Raw genomic sequence first — 24,135 nt, forward strand, 5'->3', positions numbered from 1 at the left:
TTACACCATACCATGAATGAAGTCCCCCCTTCTCTCTTAGACTTACCCTTCAATGATAGGCTTGAAGACTATGACATGTAGCCATGTCTCTTTTCACCCCATTTTCAACCCTAGCTTCAGATTTCTGTGTTGGTACCACTCCTCTTTTAATGGTAAAAAACCTCATATGGAAGCTTAAACGTTGACCTGTAACAACATCCTATCCCCCATAGGGTAAGAATATACTCTATCATCACAAACCCACCAAATATCTCTAAAATTCCCATAGTCACATTGTCAGTCAAAAGCTAATCTTTTAACCATCAAAGTCCTGCTCTTCTTACTACCTGATATATAAAAAGTAACCTATATTCCCATAAACATACCCCTACCTCATATGTTTTATTAGAACAACAACAACTCTTATCCCTCAATGGTTACGCCTCAAATGCTTCAGAGTTTGCAATTACCTGATTTTACTTTCCCTCTAACCAATGCCCATAGGGTAATCCATTTACCCAAGAACACTTAAACCCTACTGGTCTGACAACTACATTATTTTATCTGTCAATGACTGTTGCCGATACCACAGCCATGACAAAGCATAAGACTTACCCACACCTGATAGAGGCCGCGCGACCGTCTAACACGTCTTGGGCTGGCATCCCCAACAGACATCAACCCTCAAGATTCCTCACTGACCTTACAGAATGAGTTAATCTATCTCTAATTTTCACAACAGAGGAACGAGCAGTACTGATCAGATACCCCCCCCCCTCTGTCATCAAAATCAAAAGACCCCATCCTGCAGCTTCCATGATGAATCTATATTCTCCATTTCAGATTAATCTATATTGTTTCTATCTGCTCTCCTATTTTAATCCTATTCGTACTATCATTGACAGCCCTCTCCATCCGTAACATAAACTCCTGAGTCATTAATTTCTTTCCAAAGTTACCATTACCGTCGTTGATTTAGTTGATGAATTAAAACCCTTAATTCCTTCTAGTTGAAAAGCTACCCATATCCCATGTGTATTATCTACTGTTGGAATGACTACTGTCCATTCAGTTCTACTCCTCCTGAACTCCCTTGGTGACTGCGGAAGCTTCAACAGATTTGAAATCTTCCATTATAGGCATCACTTTATGAATTACATAGCCCTTTAACCAATAATTCCTACCCGGAACAAATTCTAATGCTTGCACTAGATAAGTACACATATTCTCCCTGACCTTTCTCTGTAACATTACGCCAAATAAGTGAACAGTCACTCCTAACCCTCTTCTAAACTATACCTCCTTTTACTCCTGGTCCTGATAACAATACTTATTCTCCATAATTATCTCTCCATATGGGAGGAACGTCCCCATCCTAAACCCTAATAAGTATTTTTCCCCCTAAAATTGGTGCTGTATTGGTTCCCTTATAATCAAATGCAATATATTTATGACTTTAATACCTATCAATATTGAAAGAGTTAAATTGCTTCTCCCTGTTGTTCTAATAGACTGAAGTGTTAATGTCCTTATTTACTCCTAGTTTTCCCCCAGTTTTCCCCTAAGACTTTGAACTCTTTCCTTGTACTTCCATCCATCACCACTAGTGTCACTTTTTCCCCAAATCTCAGTCCTATCTCTAAATCCCTCACTTTCAAACTTTTGATTACACAAAATACACCTATAATGACCTTGATCTCCCTGCTGGAAACTGTAAATATAGATACTCAATCACCCTCAAATCATTCAGCAACACATACTTTCTCAATGCATCTGCTCCTAACCAATTTAAACTCCTACCATATCTTCCCACTAAACTTTAAAATGTCCTTCCTCACTGTTCTCTCTCTGTCTTACTACTAACTTTGAAACTTAGCTTACTGTCTCAGAGTTCTTCCAACCCTAATCTACTCCTAACTTATTTTAATCTAATCTTTTCTCTCATAACATTTAAAACCTTTTCCCCTGATTTTCACAAAATCCCCTACCATCAAATGTTTAGACTATGTGATTGGGAAAGTTCCCCACCTGCTTCTGACTCATTACACACAGACTTGGCAAAACGACTAACCACCTTTTAGCCTAGCCTGAAATCCCTTAATGTAAGAATGTAACCCAGAATAATAATCACCCCTTTTAACTTTTCAGACAGATTGTCTTAATAAACAGTCTAGTGTACATCTTATTGTACAATTCAATTCTCTTCCCAACACTGCAATAACAGTATCTTCTAATATTAGTATGTCTATTTTGATTAACTGTTTTACTACCTCAAATCCCTATCCTAATTCGTTATCAATTAGTGAGATGTTTAACCTCTTTAGGCCTAAACCAAAATAAGTTTTTCCCCTATTCACTATCACTTCTAATGGCCGGTTGTTTCAACTGTTAGCTATTTTCTCTTCTTCTCTAATCGATGCTCTCAGCAATGCACCCCCCTTCATCTCTTCTAGAACAGGTGATCTTTTTCTCCTTCATCTTCCTCTGTTGTTTTCTCCTGTTCTTGGGATTCTCTCAGCCGTTTTCTTGGTCCTGTTCCTTCTCGTCGTTGACATATCAGTATTCTTCAACCTTAGTTCTAAGTTCTGTCCTCGAAATATCATCTTCCATCATCTTCTTACTTTTCTTCTGTGCCAGTCCTTGTAGGACAAACTCCTCTTGAAAATAAAGCACCTTTAATCTCCAAATCTTCATCGCTTTCTTCATCTTCAACTTCCATCAGAGATCAAATCTCGTGTACCCTTCTTTCCTCTCTTGCCACTTCCTTCTGATCACAGAGTCACCTCCACCCATGACCTCTCATCAATCACTCTCATCTTCATCATCCTCTTCTCCTTAAGTTCCCAGACATCCCGGTTTTCCTCCCTTCTGGAGTTTTGAATTCATCTTCATCGTCGTTTCTGCTCGTATTCGTCTTCATCTCTGATGCCATAATCACCCTGCTGGATGATGTCTTTCTGCTGAATCCGTATGTGAGAAAGGTGTACTAACATCTGCCATTAGTCTTTCTAACACTACTCTAACCCTACTTTGATTAAAAAATGACTATTTTAATCAATTTTCCCCTATATCAAGCCCTTTATATTCCTTTATTGTGAACTATCCTATTTTAGACTATATAAGTTATATAGGCTTCCCCCCTGTAATTCTTAATATAACCTAAACAAATCCATTAACCATCCTGAATAATTAACCCCAATTCCTATTCCTATGTCACCAATATCAATTAGTGTTGGCTATCTTACCACAACCCATCAAATGCAAGTAAATGCAAGTTAGTCATCTTCAGACTAAAATACCCATAAACAAAGCCTTTAACCCCTTGCTCTATAACCCCTAATTATCATAAATTTACAGAAGAATCCTCAATCCATCCTGGATTCCCAACACATCTGTAATTAAACCCCAATGATACACAGCCTCCAAAATGCAATTTTTAATGAAATAGTATTTGCCAAGCCCATGTAAAATCGTCATAACATCACATATCTTGTAACAGTAACCTTTTTTATGACTTGATCCTCTGCTGCGTCACGTGATCACTTCCTGTATCTCCTCGCTCCCCCTCTCTCCTGTCTCTCATGACAAGGGACAAAGACACAAGAACAGCTTTTAGTAGTTAATGCCATCACTGAGTATTTCCAACCATTCAATATTCATTCGTTCTACATTATTCACTCTAAGACTAAACTCAGAACTAAATAGATCGCTCAAAAACATTATTTTAATCCGTTATTAAATTATTTAATTCAATCCATTATAATCCATTATCATATATTTAATTTATAAATTCAATAGGTCCCAAAACAAGTTTCATCTTAACCCACCGCCGTTTAAACTTATAAGATTCGTGTTAAAATCTCTTTATGCGTATTTGTTCCGTCGTCTGTGTTCCTCTGTCTCCCCCTGCAGTTTAACCAATGTGTTGTTTTACAGAAATCCACGCATGCGCAAATATCATTTTAACCTCATGCTTGAGTTTCAGCATCCCATCGTGGTGCCGTCTAGTGCCGTAAAACAAAACGTTCCCTAATCTCGTGCCATAAACTCCCCTTTCTGTAGTGTAGTGTCGCAAAATTAAACGCATGCGCACATCCATTCAAAAACCCGTTTTCACCTCCACTAAATGGATAACAGTCCAGCTGTACCTTTCGTTCCCCTCCTAGTCAACCAACATTTAACAGCGCTCACAAAACATACAACCTGACTTACAGACAGTGACAAGTTTAAGAGACTTTAGTCCATCGCAATGGAATCTCTAAGGATATCCGTTAGCATGTAGCACGCAACACAATTAGCCTTCAACATTAGCATTTAGCTTAGCCTAAGGTACACCGTGGCACAAAACACAATTAGCATGTAGCATTAGCATTTAGCCACAATGTACCACGTGACCCGTAACAATCCAGCATTAACACCAACCTCCAGCTAACTGCAGCCTACTAGCTATACAAATGAACACCCCGCACCGCGGCCAAATCATCATCATCGCAATTATCTCCCCGTCTAACTTTTTGTTGCCTTGAAAGATGAATCTCATATCAAGCGGTTATCCCCAACATATCTCCCGTCGGCTATAGACGAAGTATAACATAAATACAACCATTCACTTCATAATTCCCGCTTAAGGAATCAACCTGACCCAGTCTAACTAAGTTTGGATTTGTAGCCCATTCCTAAAGAATCGCCTCGATCAAGAGGTCTTGTCCAGATTCACGGTGCTCTAACTATGCAGACACCTTCCCAACATTATTCTCTACCAATCCATTTGTACAATCCATTGTTGTAAACAGCGTTTACACATCAACCAAATTTAGAATATTTTCGTTCAGACTCCCAGTTAACAGCCATAACGCCACCCGAAACACGGTCATAAGGGTACATTCCTCCAGTGTACACAAGCAGTAACAAAACTAACAACTTAGCTGTATTTAGTCGGGTCATGACTCCAGACCGAAGTTAGCTTGAGTTAGCTTGGCGACTCCAAATGCAGCAAAGAAGGATTGCATCATCCCTCCTGGCAAGCTCGCCATTCTGTCGTATATGATGAATGGTGGTCATCATTGCCGTCAACAAAAGAGTCCATCTATGCTGCATCGTGTCAGAAGTTTTTATTCATACCACGAGGTTACAGCATAAATTACAGACACGCGTCGTCTGGAGAGTAGTTGCCTCGAATTATAATAACCACTCTGGGGTTTATTGTCCAAAACCCTTCTTATATAGACACTACCAAAATAAGGGTTACCCCCTCTTCTGGCCAATCACCAGTCTCCCCTCGGGCGTCACCCTCCAAGCGGCACATTTCAAATAACATCATAAAACATCCCCCCTCTGGCCTGAACAACCAACATTCCATTTCGTCATGAAAAACATTTAACAAAGGCATAATCTTCAGATACGATACCCTAAAACCCTTTATGTTTATCAAGCCAGATCTGGTCATGTATGCAAAAACTGACTTTCTTGTCTTTTGTAGCTCAGACTTGCGGATTGGTACAAATACATCTTTGGGATGATTCTGAGATATTTTCCAACCCCATAACCCTTGTGCACATGGGGGGTTCAGTGTGCGCCCCCCAAAGGTCAATTTTAACCAAATGTTGATGATTTCTAAATCATGAATAGATTGACATATCACAACATAGCTGCATATGAAGGTTCACTAAGGGAGACTTATTAAAATGTCGTCCCACATTTCAAGCTTGAATTTTAATGACCGAAAAACACATTTAAATAATTGAAATGGCATGTGCTGATGCAGTACAGCTTTATGAAGGTATTAATGAAGGTACATGACATGTTACACATCAATTGGGATGATTTTGGCGAAGATATTGATAAAGAAGATCAACCAAGCTAGGGTTAGTGTTAGGAAGAAAACTACAAAACAGCGCCATATTTGTAGTTCACAAGTTGTGGTTTCTGTAACAATGTCAGTTGTTAGCCTGTTTGTTACATCCATTATTTTACCAAATCTGACGTTGTATACAAAAACGTAGTTGTGATTCAAACGAAGGAACGATGGAGCAACAAGAATTGATTCATCAGAAACTTCAGACGAATCACAGCTGAGACATAGGCGATAGACATTTTAAAGTAATTTCAGATAGAGCCGACATATGCAGCGTTTACCGTGAATGCAGTCTCCACTAAAGCGGGAATATTTCCTTTAAATTTCAATCACGCTGTAAAGCTGAACTTCAGCGACGCGGATTGAATAAAGCCCTTTAAACCCGCTTCATCGGCAGCAGATGGGAGAGTCAGAGTTCAGATGGTCATACAGAACTTCTATCTTGGGTCACTCAGCAGTTAACTTCAAGTGAGGCAACACCTCAAGGCACCTCACGACACAACCCCTCTGACCTAAAACCAAAAAATCGTATGACCTACAACTTGTAGGCCTCTGTAGATGCTGTATATGAATATGTGTAGCCTGGCCTATATGATGAGTATATTCAACCCTAACCCATGTAGTGATTCAGGCCTTCAGATAGTGAAAACTGCTGTGTTTTAAGCCAATCAAATATGTGCTTATTCTTATTATTAGACGTGTCTAGTAGTACAATCAAGTTGTTTCCAAAGTTTACTGATGAGTATATTCAGCCCTAGCTGAAAGCCTATTTATTAAAAATAAAGTTCACCACTGTAAGGCCTAAATTGTAGTGAGAACATTATGTGTTTAAGGGGTGTTTCATGATTGTGATTCCAAAACAAAAATGCCAAAATGTTTCAGTGCTTCGGAACTATAATGATTTAAATACGCCTTTCTGTGAAATTGTAGTTCTAACATGCATTCTTGCATGTTGAATGAAGGCCCTAAATGCATGTACCCAGAATAATTATTTATTAAAGGTGCTACTTCGACCACACCATGGCCTCGACCACACCATGGCCTCGAGTCTCCTCTCTCCAGCAAGGCTTGATCCCAATTTATTTTCCTCTGTAGCCTACACACTTAACCCTTAAAGCTAGAATCCTCAGTTGCTAAATCCATTTTTGGACAGCTAAATGTTGAAGGAGGCAGTCAGGATCGGGTGCAGAAGTTATTATTTAATTTTAAAGATGACAATGGTGATCTAGATGTTCAAATGACAATATTGACTAAATAATCTAAATGTATATTTACAAACTCCACAACTAACAGGTCAATGAAAAGACAATACTTTGGAGGAAGCAAACCTGTCTATTCCATTAGACTCAGGTTGGGGTAAACCAGGCTCACCTCAGGTTCCCCTCAGCATGACATAAATGCTAAATAACATGCAACAATGGCCTATACCGCATCTAACAATTAAACAGAAATGTCCACAGAAGCTTAGAGTGCTTCTTTTAACACAAAAATTACATGAAAACATATAATTTTAAACAGTCTCCTCGCTCCAGCAAAGTCAACAAGGCTTGATCTCTATTTTGTTTCTCTGTAGCCTACACACTTAACCCTTAAAGCTAGAATCCTTAGTTGCTAAATACATTTTTGGACAGTTAAATGCTACAGGAGGCATATATATGTTACCTGCATATTTTCTCATCAGGCCATAGAGGAACCTCCGTTCTAGCACCAGACTGAAGGTTCCCTCCAGATTGGTCTTCAATCTGTTCCTCTGCAGTCTGTGGAGGGCAGTCTGGAAGCGACTGCTGGTGGGGGACCATCGATGGAGGATGCTGTTCTTCCTTTCCATCGTCTTGAGTTTTCTGTAATCAGAAAAGTTCTAAATACTTTGACCAGGGAGATCAATTATATTCATTGATCTAACAATTGCACTGTTAAAAACGAACTGAGGAAGCACTTCTCGATCTGCACAAGCTGACAAACAGCTGTTCCATCTCCACTTTCCTTCTGTGCCCTGAAAATAGAAAATTGATTAGAGAGGGCATGCAATAACTACTGTTTAGTAATTTGAAATTAATTACACAGAGCAGGTTTTTATCTCTCAAGGGTGACACTGACATTCCTGCCCCAATCCCTAATGGTGTCCAGTGTTGTTCCTAAAACATAACAACAGTGATAGATGTGACAACAATTCTAATCAATACTGAAATTCTATGCTTAGATCATTGGTTTACCATGGCTTGCCTCTGTTGCAACTTCTGTTTCTCGGGAAAGCCTCTGTGGCAGAGAGTCCACTAAAACAAAAAAACTGGAAATGTTAGGAGCATCACTAGAGTCAACAAGCATCAACATCAGCTTGGTTTGCAAAGTACTTTTCCTTATGTTTTGGTGGCTCATAACTTGATCCACACTACTTTTTCCTAGGCAAACCAAAAAACCCATCCGCTGCTCCCACCACTGTTCCAATGTCCTGTAAAGAGGTGTCAAATATACTTGGATACACCTTTATAGTTTTTGGACCCCAGGAAGAGTAGCTACTGCTTTGTAACAGATCATGGGGATCCCAATAAACTGAATGACTAGAAGTCTGTTAGTCTGTACAATTGTTTGACAAAAATGTAACAGGGATGTTTCTAATAGATAATTGTGTTTATAAAAGAGGGAGACATCAGAATTGATATCTTATGCTTTGATGTGTTTTTTTGGGGGTGATTAAAAATGAAATAGGCTAAAAAAAATACAACAAACCTTGGGACAGAGCGGGCATTGGGTTCCATCAGCCTTTTCTGTGGCCAGACAGCGCAACATATCAAGTTCCAACATAGCATGTCGGAACTCCTCATAGGTCTCATTTGTCAGGGTAGTGTCGTGTATGAAGTTTATGACTATTCTAGAGGAACGAAGAGTGAATGTTTATCTTAGTTCAAAAGTAGCCAGTTGTAGGGTGACGCCCCAGGGGAGACAGGTGATTGGACAGCAGAGGGAGCAACCCATATTTTGGCATTGTTTATAAGTATGAGCTAGACAAAGAGGGGGTCAGAAACAGGCAGATTATGTTTGGGACGCTGTTTCTCCAGACCCTGCAAGTCTGTAACTCATGCTGAAAGCTTGTGATATGAATAAAACTTATGATCAAGGTTCAGTATGAGCGGACTCCTTTGTTTGACAGCAATAATTGCCAGCATTTACTCGATACGACAAATGGCACCCAACGTAGGGCTGGTCTGCATCTCCCCTTTGCTTCATTCGTTGCCGCCAAGCTAACTCGTTCTGAAGTCATGGCCAGAAAAGGGTGAGTTTTTCCTCACCGCTTTGGAAGTTTGTTAGTTTGGATGCTATGTGATTGTGCACTGGAGAAATGTACCATTAGGACCGAAATGTGCCTCGTGTGGCGTTATTGCTGTCGACTAGGGGTCTGTCATAATTATTCTAAAATGGTACAGCAATTGAAGGCAGATATTAAAGGCAGATATTAAGGCAGATATTGGCAGATATTAAAGGCAGATATACGTATACATTAGGGCATTGTGAATCTGATCAGACCTCGGAACGAGGCCATCCAGGATGGGCCGAAAATCCGTTTGCGCATTAGATGTACATTTGGTGGGTTCTAAAAAACTCTAGTTGATGGGATTTATCTGATTGTGATTAATTGCTCATCTTTCATCCGACGGGGTGTCTGCTTGGGGTAATCTCTCAGTAGATGGTCATTGAACTCATGGCAGCATAAAGTTAGTGGAAAAGGGAAAATAATTTAGGCACAATGCAGGCTTCTTGTTACATTTTGCACGCCACATGATAAATGCTAATGCTAATGCTAATGCTAAATGCTGGTTGTGTTTCATGCCACATTGTACATAAAGGCTAATGCTAAATGCTAATGCTAATTGTGTTGCGTGCTACATGCTAACGGGTGTCCTTAGGGGGGCCATTGCGATGGGATAAAGCCTCTTAAATTTGTTTGTGTGTGTAGAATTCAGAGTTCTACGCAAATGTGAGCTCTGTTAAGTGTTATTGTTTGATTATAAGGAGTAAAATGGTGAAGCTGTAGCGGAATGCTAGCGTTCTATTGTCTGGGAATCGTATCGTTAAATGTATTTGCGCATGCGTTTAATTTTGCGACACTACACTACAAAACGTGAGAGTTTATGGCACGAGATTATGAGACGTTGGTTTACGGCACTAGACTACAACACGTTATTTACTAAAACTACAACACAGGGATTGTGGGTAAAGTGTCATATTTCTATTGGGCTGGGCGTGCTGTAGGGGGAGACAGAGAAATAACCACAGACAAGAGAGATTTGGACACAAATCTTTTAGTTGTTAAAGCGGCTGTGGTTTGAAAATGAAACTATTTGTTGAGATGTAGTGAATTTATAAATTAGATATATGTTGACGGATTATAATAAATTAAATAAAATGACGATTAAAATAAATAAAAATGTTTTTGAGCGATCTATTTAGTCCTGAGTTAAGTCTTAGAGCGAATGTGAACGAAGGAATATTGAATATGGTTGAAGTAACTCAGTATTGCATTAATTACTAAAATATTTTTCTGTGTCTCTGTTCTTTTGTCATATGAGAGGAACGATAGGACGAGATGACAGGAGAGAGAGAGAGAAAGAGAGGGGGTGCTGACGTATACATCACGTCACGTGACGCGACAGAGGATCGAGTCAAGGGGTTTTGGTACTGTCTGTTTACAAAATCTTCCCCTTCAGGATATTTGATGTTATGACAATTTCACATAGGCTTGGCAAATACTGATTCATTAAAAATTTGAGAGGCTCTGTGCATCACTTGGGTTTGTTTACAGTTGTGTTGGGAATCAAGCACTGACATTATTCTGTAAAATTAAGATAATTAGGTGCTTATAGAGCAAGGGGGTTTATGGGAATTGTAGTGTTGAAGGATTAGAGGGCTTTGTTTTTAGGATTGTAGTCTGAAGTTGACTACTTGCATTTGATGGGTTGTGGTAAGATAGCCACTAATTGATAAATTGGTAAGATAGGATATAGAAATAAAAAATTGAGTTTAATTATTCATAATTTTTAATAGATTTTTTTAATAGATTTTTTATTTTAATTAGAAATTGTTTTTGAATAAAAAATTTAATTGATTCACTCACTATGTAAAATTAACTAATTATGATAGGGATTTGAGGTAGTAAAACAGCTAATTACTCTTATGGAACCAATTGAGCTCTGCTATAAAACTCAAAGAGAAATTAAAATAGACATACTAATATTAGAACATATACCTATTGCATTGTTGGGAAGAGATGCATTGTGTAAGTTGAACTGTACAATAAGATGTACACTAGACGGCTGTCTGGTAGAAGATTTTTTTTTAAATAGGGTTTTTGGGAATCATATTTGCTTGAAAAGATAATATCATAGGAAGGATGATAATCTATTAGACTGCCTATTAGACAATCTGTCTGGAAAATAAAGTTAAAAGGGGTGACTGTTATTCTGGGTTACATTCCTACACCAAGAGATTTCAGGCTAGGCTAAAAGGTGTTTAGTCGTTTGCCAAGTCTGTGTGTAAAGAAGTCAGAAGCAGGTGGGGACTTCCCAATCACATATTCTAAAAATTGGTGGTAAAGGGATTTTGTGAATAAATCAGTGGAAAAGGGTTTTAAAGGTTAGGAGAAAAGATTAGATTAAAAAAAGTTAGGAGAACTAGGGTTGAAGGAACTCTAAGACAGTAAGCTAAGTTTCAAAGTTAGTAGTAAGAGAGAGAGAACAGTGGTGAAGGAAAATTTTAGAGTTTAGTGGGAAGATAGATATGGTAGGAGTTTAGATCTGTTAGGAGCAGATGCGTTGCTGAATGATAAGAGAAGATTGAGGGTGATTGAGTATCTATATTTACAATTCCCAGCAGGAAGATCAAGGTAATTGTGGGTGTATTTTTTTATAATCAAAAGGTTGAAAGTCAGGGATTAGAGGTAGGACTGAGAGTTTAAAAAAAAAGTGACACTAGTGGTGATAGATGGAAGTACAAGCAAAGAGTTCAAAGCTTTGGGGAAACTAGATGAAGTAACAATAATGTCATTAACACTTCAGTATATTAAAACAACAGTGAGAAGCAATTTAACTCTTTCAACATTGATAGTTATTAAAGCCATAAATATATCGCATTTGATTATAAGGGAACCAATAGCTCCAGCACCAATTTTAGGGGGAAAAAGACTTATTAGGGTTAGGATGGGGACGTTCCTCCCACATGGAGAGATAATTAGGGAGAAGAAGTATTGTTATCAGGACCAGAAGTAGAAGCTGTTGCCCCTAGTCAAAGGAGGTATAGTTTGTACAACAATATGAAGTGGAAGAGGGTTATGAGTGATTGTTCACTTATTTTGCGTAATGTTACAGAGAAAGATCAGGGAGAATATATGTGTACTTATCTAGTGCAAGCATTAAAATTTGTTCCGGTTAAGAATTATTGGTTAAAAGGCTATGTAATTCGTAAAGTAACGCTTATAATGGAAGAGTTGAAGTCTGTCGAAGCTTCCGCAGTCACCAAAGGAGGTCAGGAGAAGTATATTATTACAGTAGCGACTCCAACAGTAAATAATACACATAGGATATCGGTAGCTTTCCCACTAGAAGTAGTTAAGGGTGTTAATACATCAACTAAATCAACTACTTTAATGGTAACTTTGGAAGGGATTAATGGTACGATGGCAATAGCAAATGTAGGAAGTATGACACCGACACCGACAGCAACTTTTCTGAAATTAAAGGGGGTAGCAAGAGGGACTCAGGGGTTTATGATACGGATAGAGAGTGCTGTCAATGGTAGTAAGGATAGGGTTAAAATATGAGAGCAGATAGTGGTAGAGAACAATATAGATTCATCTGAAATAGTGAAGGATACTATCATGGAGGTACAGGATGAGGTCTTTGATTTTAATGACAGACAAGGAGAGGTATCTGATCAGTACCGCTCGTTAGGGAAGAGAGAAACTAAATGCATGTGGTTTGATTCTTCTGTTGTGAAAATTAAAGATAGATGGGCAGGTAGGAATCTTTGGTTCCAGCGGCTAGCTCATTCTGTAAGATCAGTGAGGAATCTTGAGGTCTGAGAATTCCAGCACCAAACATTTTAGAGACGGTCGCTCGACCTCTATCAAGTATGTATCAATCTTAGGCTTTGTCATGGCTGTTGTATCAGCAACAATCAGTAACAGATAAAATGTCATTGTCAAAACATTTGTTTAAGCCTCGGTTTAAGTGTTATTGGGTTAAGTGAATTAACTTGTGGGAATTTGTTAGATGGGAAGGAAAATCAGGTAACAGCGAACCCTGATGCATTGGAGGTGAAACCATTGAGGGCTAAAAGTTGTTTTTGTTCTAATAAAACATATGATGTCAGGGGTATGTTTATGGGAATATCAGATTGTGATGATTATATGATAACTTTGGGTATGCATGACCTTAAGGGTAGTAATGAGAAATATAATGTTACTTTTTATGTTCCAGGTAGTAAGAACAGCAGGACTTTGATGGTTGAAAGATTTTGCCTGACAATGTGACTATTGGGAATTTTAGAGATATTTGGAGGGTTTGTGGTGATAAAGCGTATATATTCTTACCCTATGGATGGATAGGATGTTGTTACATGTCAACGTTGAAGCTTCCATATGAGGCTTTTACCATTAAAAGAGCGGTTTGCGAATGAAACAATAAGAGGGTTTAACCTTCTGTCAAATACTCAAAGAAGTCACAGACTGACGCTGTTGAAACATGACATGGCTCTTGACTATATTTTAGCAAAACAAGGGGGCTTATGTTTGGCTATGAATCTGACGGGGGATGATTGTTATACTTTGATCCCAGATAGTTCCGATAATATCACGAGTGTTATAGATGCGTTGAAGAATATAAGGGATGCGTTTGGTAGATCTGAAGGAGCTGGATGGTCAGCGAAGACTTGGTTGCAGGATCAGTTAGGCCCAGTAGGAGCAGTGATGGATTAGATTTTAATGGCAGTTTTGATAGCACTGTGTGTGATGTTTGTAATTTGTTACTGACCTTTGCGAAAGCTATGATATTAAGATGGGTTGGAGTTGTGATGCCTGGAGACAACACTCAGATGCCGTTGTTGACTGTTCCTGATCTGGATGAAGATGAACAAGGGGGTCTGGATGGAGTATTGATGATAAATATCCTTTTTGATTATTTAATCATTTTTCACAAAAAAAAAAAATCAATATTAGTGTGATTTTAGTATGATTTTATGAATCAAAGGGGGGAAATGGGTTAATGTGATTCATACATCATTTATATATCATTTTTATATTCTTAGTTGATCTTGATGTTTAATTTGAAAGTGTTTGTTTTGCAAAAGATACTGTTTGGTCTTTTCTTTTCTTCCAGAAGCGTTTGGGGGAAAATGTAAAGATTGAAATACTCAAACAAGGACAATATGAAAGGACAATGACTGGAGGAGATGGAACCAGGAAGGTGTGGAAAGGTTCCCATTCCATCATCAACAATACATTGGAAGTCGAGACTACGGGAGGAGATGAAGTGTAGTGGACTACATTCCAGTGTCTGCAATGAAATATAGACATATTTGCATGTGTAATACATAATTTGTGTCATATTCTTAGGTATTAATTTTTGTAGAATGATATTTGATGTTATTGGATACATGTGGGGATCTTAGATGTTTTTGTTTATTTCGTGAATGCTTAGGGACAGGGAGTCTAGGCAGGGAGAGGTCCACTGTAGGATCCGATGGGTTGACCAGCCTTAGGGTGGACATTTTTTGGATAGTATTTTGTTTGCAGGGCCTTACATGTGTATTTAATTGCATCATAGTTTCAAATGCATTGATAAGGATTTATGAGTTTATCTGGAGTATCTAGGTGGTTGCCTGGGGCAGAGGGACCGTGAGAGAATTTTACTGTCTTGATTGATGGATGGATATCTGGAAAGATGGCTGCCAGACAGTTTTTCGCTCTCACACTCCATAAAGATTTGTTCATATTTCATAGTAATGTATTCACACTTCATAAAGATTTGTTCATATTTCATAGTAATGTATTCACACTTCATAAACATTTATTCATATTTCATAGAAAGGTATTTACACTCTAGAGGAGAATGTTTTTTGGTTTAATGTTAAAGATACTCAATAAGATAAATTGTTACTGGTCATAATCCTATTCTGTTTGTTTAAGAAGTCTAGGTTTGGGGAAACATGTATGGGAAATGTCAGTAGTTCCGATGTGGATGTGGTGGAGGAGTCAGGCACAGGACACAGAGGATACGTCCAAAAAATACTTTAATAGTCCAAAGAGCAACAAACAAAACACGACCTTGAAAACAGACGGAGGCGAGGCAATTACGCAAACACGCGTAAACAATAATCCCAAACATAGACAGAGTGCAGACACGCAGCTCTGCACGACAGGCAGAAAATAACAACACACAATCAGACTAATGCAAAACACGGAACTTATAAGACAAGTAATCAACACACAAATGGACACAGGTGTAAAAGACAGACAAAAGCAATCACACTACGAAACATAGAGCGGTGGCAGCTAGTACTCCGGGGACGGCGAACGCCGAAGCCTGCCCGAACCAGGAGGAGGAGCAGTCTCGGCAGAATCCGTGACAGTACCCCCCCCTTGACGCGCGTCTCCAGCCGTGCGCCGACCCCGGCCTCGGGGACGGCCAGGAGGACGCGGACCCGGGCGTGTGGGATGCCCACGGTGGAACTCAGTCAGGAGGGATGGATCGAGGATGTCCCTCCTGGGCACCAAGCACCGTTCCTCCGGACCGTACCCCTCGAGGAAACCGGGGAAGTGGAGGACCGTATGTATCCCTGTGCCAAGGACTCGGCTATGTAAGTCTCCATAGCCGCTGTCTCCTCTTGAGACAGGGGATACACACGACTCAGTGGAAAAGCCGCTCCTGTTTGGAGATTTATCGCACAGTCCCCCTGTCTATGAGGAGGTAGCCGTGTTGCCCTCGATTTGCTGAACACCAGTGCTAAGTCCTCATACTCAGGGGGAATGCGCAGTGCGGGCACTTGGTTCGGACTCTCTACCGAGGTCGCCCCTACGGAAACACCTAGACATCTCCCTACACACTGGGCAGACCACTCCATAAGAGCCCTCTGTTGCCACGCAATGGTAGGATCATGGGTGCTTAACCAGGGAAGCCCCAACACCACGGGGTACGCAGGAGAGTCAATCAGATAAAACTGAATGATCTCCTCATGACCCCCCTGCGTCGTCATCATCAGTGGTGCTGTGACCTCCCTGATCAGGCCCGACCCCAACGGCCGGCTGTCTAAGGCGTGGACAGGAAATGGAGCTTCTACCGGCCGAAGGGGAATTCCTAACCTACAACAAAATGCCCGATCAATAAAGTTCCCAGCTGCGCCTGAATCTACTAGCGCCTTATGCTGGGAATGAGGTGCCACCTGTGGAACTCTCACAGGAATACTCATGTGACCAACAGAAAGCTCTGGGTAAGTGGGGCGCCTACTCACCTGAAATGACTCCCCAGTGCGTGACCTGTTGTCCCCTCTCCCAGGAGACCCTCCCCAGCACCTGGCCGCGGTGTGTCCTCCATGACCACAGTTGGTGCAGGGGATGGCCCCCCTCGGGTTCTCTCTCCTCCTCTCTCTAGCACCAGCACCCCCGAGCTCCATGGGAATCGGCTCGGAGGTGCTGGAGGGTGGAATGGACGACCCCCACTCGGGACGTCCGCGGGTAGCCAGCAGGGTGTCTAGACGGATGGAAATGTCCACCAACTGGTCGAACGACAGGTTGGTGTCCCTGCAGGCCAGCTCACGACGAACGTCCTCTCTTAGGCTACACCGGTAGTGGTCGATGAGGGCCCTCTCATTCCACCCCGCATCTGCCGCTAGCGTCCGGAACTCCAGTGCGAACTCCTGTGCGCTCCTCTTCCCCTGTCGGAGGTAGAACAGACGCTCTCCCGCCGCTTTCCCCTCAGGTGGATGATCGAAGACAGCCCTGAAGCGGCGGGAGAACTCCGCGTAGGTGATGGTAGCGGCGTCTATTCCCCTCCATTCGGCGTTGGCCCACTCCAACGCCTTGCCGGATAGACAGGAGATGAGGGCGGAGACGCTCTCGTATCCCGAGGGCGCCGGGTGTATGGTGGCCAGGTAGAGTTCCACCTGCAGGAGGAATCCCTGACACCCGGTTGCAGAACCGTCATATGCCCTCGGGAGCGAGAGCCGAATGCCACTGGGTTCCGGTGCTGAGAGAGGAGGACTGGCCGTTGGTGATGGGATGGTGTAAGAGTGCGTAGGCACCTCTCGAGTCACCAACCGGTGCAGAGTGTTGGACACCTCGTCCATGGCGGCCCCAAGTTGCCGGATCATGGTGTCTTGGTAGCTGATCCGGTCTTCCAGGGATTCGGGTGCCGCCGCTGTTCCTGCTGACTCCATAGTTGGTGTGTTGTTCTGTCAGTAGTTCCGATGTGGATGTGGTGGAGGAGTCAGGCGCAGGACACAGAGGATACGTCCAAAAAAGACTTTAATAGTCCAAAGAGCAACAAACAAAACACGACCTCGAAAACAGACGGAGGTGAGGCAATTACGCAAACACGCGTAAACAATAATCCCAAACATAGACAGAGTGCAGACACGCAGCTCTGCACGACAGGCAGAAAATAACAACACACAATCAGACTAATGCAAAACACGGAACTTATAAGACAAGTAATCAACACACAAATGGACACAGGTGTAAAAGACAGACAAAAGCAATCACACTACGAAACATAGAGCGGTGGCAGCTAGTACTCCGGGGACGGCGAACGCCGAAGCCTGCCCGAACCAGGAGGAGGAGCAGTCTCGGCAGAATCCGTGACAGGAAATAACGTTACCTCTGGGTGCATTATAATTAGCATTGTCCCAGCCATAACAGCCCATAGGGCAGAAGCCTATCTCCTATTTCAGTAGCGTGAGACAACTTGATATACAAGTCTACCCTCTGGACAGGACGCTAGTCTATCGCAATGCCTTACCCCTAATCCACCTGCTTAATCCGGAGTGCCAAGCAGAGATGCATTAGGTCCCACTTTTTAGAGTCTTTGGTATCACTAATCTGGGGATGGAACCCAACCTTCCAATCTCATGGCCGACACGAACCCCAAGGCCACTGAGTTGATGGGTGCATTACGCTTCAAATAAACAACATCCACTGCAGATAGGCAGCTGCTGTAACTCAAAACTGAGGTTTTAGGTTTTCTCCAATGATTTCACCTTGAAACGAGTTGTATGAGGGCAAACGCTTGCCAAAACTATCTTGTTCACTTTTAATATCTGCAAAACCAGGCCTTCAGAGTTGTAAAGGGGTGGTCAGCCACATGATTTGTTTTAAAAGTCTCCCATGACAACAAAATCTATCCCATTGACTATATCAAGTAATAGTTTCTTATTGCTCTAGTTATGTCATAACATAGTTATGCTACTACAATTAAGGCATAAGCCATAATCAAGGGGTATACACTGAGTATACCAAACATTAGGAAAACCTTCCAAATATTGAGTCCCCCAAACCCTTTGGCCTTCAGAACAGCCTCAATTCGTCAGGGCATTGCCTCTACAAGTTGTCGAAAGTGTTCCAGATATGCTGGCCCATGTTGACTCCAATGCTTCCCACAGTTGTGTCAAGTTGGCCGGATGTTCTTTGGGTGGTGGACCATTCTTGATATACACGGGAAATTGCTGAGCGTGAAAAACCCAGCAGCGTTGCAGTTCTTGACACAAACAGGTGCACCTGGCACCTACTACCATACCACGTTCAAAGGCACTTACATTTTTTGTCTTGCCCATTCACCCTCTGAATGGCACACATATACAATCCATGTCTCAAGTGACATCAATAAGGGATCATATATTTCACCTGGATTCACCTGGTCAGTCTATATCATGGAAAGAGCAGGTATTCTTAATGTTTTGAATACTCAGTGTATATCATTTGAAAATGCAAACAAAATTGCCTTGAACTTGTCGTGTACTAACATTTTGAAAAACACTTAAAAAGTTATGTACAGATGAAGTTGAAAGGTTTTTGTTTACTGTAAGATATTACTAACAAATACTTTATTACTTACCAAAGTCATCAAATACCCTCAGAAGTCTACTGTGGTAGAGTGAGCACTTATGGACATCTCTCCGCCTCCAGTGCCATTCCAAACCAAACGGAAGGGTCCTTTTAAATTGACCATCCTTAAGAGGAAGAGTATTGGTTAAGAGTTTGGGCTTGGTTTCAATGATTTAGCCATGGCTAAAAAGCATGGCCTGGTGAAAATAAGTAAGTTGTGGGTGGAAATATGTATCAGATAGACAGAGAGACAGAGAGCGAATACATTTAGTTGATTAGTTTAAGTGCAACTGCAAATAGTACAAATGCTTTGTTTTAAGGTGATGACAGTGATCCTTCGTGGGATAAAACTCTGCGAAGGCCTCAGACACTGACCACTTAACTTAACTTATGTTTGAGAAATTAGTTTATTTGTCAATTGGGCACATGATCAAACATTGTAAACGATAATTACCTGCCAGATCTCCAGGTAGTGGACAATATTTTAGTCTTTATGGGTTGCCACCACACAGTCAGAGTAAAATATTGTCTCAACCCCACAGTCAGTGCACCGCCATATTATCTCTGGCTGGATCCCACACACGGAGCAGATGGATTTTACTGGGGGGGCCATGTTCTCCACAAGGATGTTTTGCAGCTGCTCCCTCATCTCTCTCCATGCAGCCACTGTTTCCCCTTTCCTCCTCTGAGCACTGGTAGTCCGGGGATCACTTGTAGCTGGACTATGGTCCTCCCTTTGGGCCTGAGGAGGTTCCCAGCCGGAGGTGCAGCACTGAGGGACAATGTGCCTATTTCGCCTCAGAGCCTCTCAATGGAATTGCCTTTCCCAGGATAAAGATTTTTGTTTTCCCAAATGTGGGCATTGTTGCATAATTCTGAAACAAAGACAGTTATGAAAAATCAGATTAAATACATGTAGTTGATCACAACCTCAAGGAAGTCAAGAAGCCAGCAAATCCCAGTCCACTTTAAAATAATACTTTCACAAGGTATTCACTATGTCTCTGATGTTTCTCAAATCATTTGACAAGGATTATGCAACATTAGGGTGTATTCACTTGGAATCACCGCATCCAGTAGGAGGCAGCAACACACCTTTTTGGGTTGTAGTCCGCCATAAAACCCCACCGAAGAAGAAGAAAAACCAAGAGAATGCAAAAGGGACTTACCGGTACGTGAATCTGTGCAATAGAAACTCTCATGAACATGCGCACTCAGTCTCTGTTGAAATTGTCCAAAATCACCATTGAAAGGGCCGCGTGTCACACAGTACGATGTGTGGTTCTGAATCACCATTCAAAGGTAACGCATACCACACGTGGCGTGTGGGGTACCACATTCACCATATGAATGGTGTGATTGGTAAGATGATTACCACCTTTTAATGGGGTGATTGAAGTTAATGGGGTGTACCAAAACATTCAAGGAACATATTCTCAAAAGTGGGGTGACAAGTTTATCAACTTTCAAAGCAGAATTACTTTCTCATTGTTCCCCAACTGTAGTGTATGATATACAATTTTCTAGCTCTGAGTCTCTACTTTTATCCAATGTAAAAAACACCATTTCAAATTTTGCTACGTAAGACCGAATCGATCCAGTCGGTCTCAAAGGTTAGGAATGGGGTAAAGGAATCTGATCCTAGATCTGTGGTTAGGGGCAGTGTCTCTAGGCCTACCAGTATCATTTCTGATGTGCAATTATATTGATCTGAACAGTCAAATAAATTAGACATGATACTACACATTATGCATATGTCTTAAATGTACTCCTTATCTCTTTACCCCAATCAGGTGTCAGTGCTCCCTCCATTGAGGACTCTATGGCGATGGTTGCCGTGGCCCTGGGGATTTATGGTTTGATCAAGGTCGTCTCCTGGACATTTAGCTCTGGTAACTACAATCAGTTTGAACTAAGATACACAAAAACTACACTAATGTAATGTAAGATTTTGAAGCCGTAAAGCTACTATGTCCATCCAAAGAATGAATTTGGATCTCGTCTTTCAATCTAAGGCTTGACCTTTTCTTGCTTTTATAGGGCCCGATGATGCTAACTCACAAGAGAAGGTAATTGCGTTTTCATAAATATTGTCAGACATATTTTGTAGTTACATGTGAGTACTATGTATCTATGTACACTGAGTGTAAAAAAAAAACATTAGGAACACCTGCTCTTTACATGACATACTGACCAGGTGAATCCAGGTGAAAGCTATGATCCCTTATTGATGTCACTTGTTAAATCCACTTCAATCAGTGTAGATGAAGGGGAGGAGACAGGTTAAAGAAGGACTTTTAAGCCTTGAGACAATTGAGTCATGGATTGTGTATATGTGCCATTCAGAGGGTGAATGGGCAAGACAAAATATTTAAGTGCCTTTGAACAGGATATGGTAGTAGATACCAGGCGCACCGGTTCCAGTGTGTCAAGAACTGCAACACTGCTGGGTTTTTCACGCTCAACAGTTTCCTGTGTGTATCAAGAATGATCCATCACCCAAAGGACATCCAGCCAACTTGACACAACTGTGGGAAGCATTGGAGTGAACATGGGCCAGCATCCCTGTGGAACACTTTCAAGACCTTGTAGAGTCCATGCCCCGACAAATTGAGGGTGTTCTGAGGGCAAAATGGGGTGCAACTCAATATTGGTTCCTAATATTTTGTACACTCCGTTCCCAGCTAACACTGCCTTGCCCAAATCTATTTTTTCTCTCAAGTTGTATCCCTCTAGTTAACACTACAGCCCATGGATTACTATATAATATGATGACATTATGTTTGATGTATTAGTGAATTTTGAATTAGGTCTTTGGATTTCTCCCATTGTCTGTTTTGTTAGTTTACACACATAAGGCTCATCCTTATCCTCTCTCAATTACAGGAAGTGAAGTAAATGTGGAAACATCTGGGATTCCCAGGTGAGTGTGTAATGGAACAAACAAAGATGGAATTTCAGGAATAAAATGTTACCATTGTGGAAGGTGGTACATGTACAGTATATCCTGAAAGAAGATATTGAATGTCTGACCGCAGTTGACAATTAATAATCTGACAAAATATATTTTAATATGAGACCAATTCAAATATTGGCAAATGAATACACTGTCTGTTTGAGAATTCATCTCTAGAGGAACTCACAGAACTTGTGTACATGAGCGTGTGTATATGTGGATGCAGATATTTGTGTGTTGTGTAATTAGTGGTTCTATTGGATTAATTGATCCTGTGTAATTTAAGATTGAACCCTGTCATTGCTTTCTATCGATTCTGATGGTACATGTGAATATAAGACAAAATTCAACTGGAATATAATGGTTTTCATCAGAAAATATGTTGTATTTATAGAAATTCCCTGGAAGTATGTGTATATATAGAGGCTCATGAGCTTCAAGGTCCTCGGTGTCCACATCACTGAGGACTTAACTGGGTACTCTCACACCAGCACAGTCGTGAAGAAGGCATGGCAGATGCCTCTTCTCCCTCAGGAAGCTAAAACAATTGGCATGGCCCCTTTGATCCTTAGGAGCTTTTACAGCTGCTCCATCGAGAGCCTCCTGACTGGTTGTATCACCGTCTGGTATGGCAACTGCACCGCCCTCGACCGGAAGGCCCTACAGAGGGTGGTGCAGACGGCCTAGCGCATCACCAGGGCTGAGCTCCCAGCCTTCAAGGACGTACATGCCAGGCGGTGTCTGAGAAAGGCCCGAAAAATTGCTAAAGATTCCAGCCCCCCGAGACATGGACTGTTCTCAATGCTCCCATCTGGCAGACGATACCGGTGAATCAAGGCTCAGACCAACAGACTCCTAAACAGCTTCTATCCCCTGGCCAAAAGACTGTTAAATGGCTAAGAACTACTCCCCCTCACATCTACACTGCTGCTAAAATGATTATTGATTACATTTATTATTACCACTACGCTGCTGCATTGATTATTGATTTCATTACCATTAGTATCTATCTATTTTATCCTGTTACTAGTCACTATTACTCCTGTTCACATGTATATATTACCATTAGTATTTATTCAGTATATTTCTGCTACCAGTCACTTTTCAGCCCTGTTACATGCATATCCGTGTACACTAACACCCACACGCACTCACCACCACGCACACACACACCCACCACTCATGCTGCTGCCATACTGTTTACTTCTATTATTATTATTATAATGTACCCTGCTACCAGTCACTTTCTCCTAATCCCACGCCTACATGTATATATCTACCTCAAACTACTCCAGTATCCCTGCACATTGTACATTTTGTATTGGCACTGACCCTGTACATAGCTTCCTCTCATTTCTTATTTCTTCATAATATATCATTTTTATTAGTTATACTTTTTGGATATTGAATAATGAGCTGTTGGGTTGAGCTTGCAAATCAAGCATTTAATTGTTCTTGTGCATGTGACAATAAAACTTGAATATTGTTTTCATTTTCTTTGTTTTGAATTATATTTTTGTTTAAAATTATCTTGCCTTGTATAGACGGCATAGACTACTTTTCATTAATATTTTCTTATTGAAGTTCCTACCATCTCATCAGAGTTGTTAGATTAATGTATTGCCAGGAATGAGCAACAATTTTGAGGAAATTAGGACTATTTGTAATGGGATGTAATAAAGTCTTTGTTCATCTTCAAAACAGCGTCAAAGTAGGCTAACAAGATGAGCCTCTCCATGGGCAGCATGATCATTGGCTGGGACAACAACGTACAGGGTGGGAGGGAGTGAGGAGAGGAGTGTGTCTGTGTGTGTGTGGTGTGGTATGTGTGTGCATGTGTGTTTATTTGAAAGCCTGATTTTATAGCTTACATTTTCATCCTGATGGTACCCACCATTTGTGACTACCATTGGATTGTCTCCAGTTGTCATGTCTGTTGATGAGTATCAATATATTTGTGTCTTGGTGTCCAGGGCCCTGGTTTGTACTATGTGGATGATAATGCCACACGTCTCTCTGGTCGGATGTTCTCTACTGGTTGTGGAGCATAGATAGGTGCAGGATTGAGTTAGATGAATTTTGAGATATTTGTTTGTTTGTTGTGTAAATTCCAGGTGTGAATTCCATTCAAGAGGTTATTACTAAATATACAATTATATCTAATTTAAGAAGTATTTATCCATATTAAAAAGTATTCATATGCTGAATCCATAGGAAAATAAAATGTAAACAATACCTTTATGTGTAACTGTCTGTGTGTTT

The 24,135-nt window shown here is 41.0% G+C and overlaps 2 protein-coding genes and 1 long non-coding RNA gene across 3 annotated transcripts in view; 2 read left to right on the forward strand and 1 right to left on the reverse strand.

Moving 5' to 3' along the window:
* Positions 1-24,135, forward strand: part of LOC311133058 (proteasome subunit beta type-8-like) — a 131,928-nt gene that overhangs the window by 51,676 nt on the left and 56,117 nt on the right. The gene's annotated exons all lie outside the window — the stretch shown is intronic.
* Positions 1-24,135, reverse strand: part of LOC311133056 (class I histocompatibility antigen, F10 alpha chain-like) — an 89,839-nt gene that overhangs the window by 47,635 nt on the left and 18,069 nt on the right. The window lies entirely within an intron of this gene.
* On the forward strand, positions 20,716-21,857 carry LOC311133059. The gene is made up of 3 exons (XR_014613561.1): positions 20,716-20,809; positions 20,958-20,986; positions 21,804-21,857. It is a non-coding gene; the product is annotated as an uncharacterized lncRNA (long non-coding RNA).

The sequence above is a fragment of the Coregonus lavaretus genome (assembly GCF_964263955.1).
Source record: "Coregonus lavaretus genome assembly, chromosome: 7".
NCBI classification, from domain to species: domain Eukaryota; kingdom Metazoa; phylum Chordata; class Actinopteri; order Salmoniformes; family Salmonidae; genus Coregonus; species Coregonus lavaretus.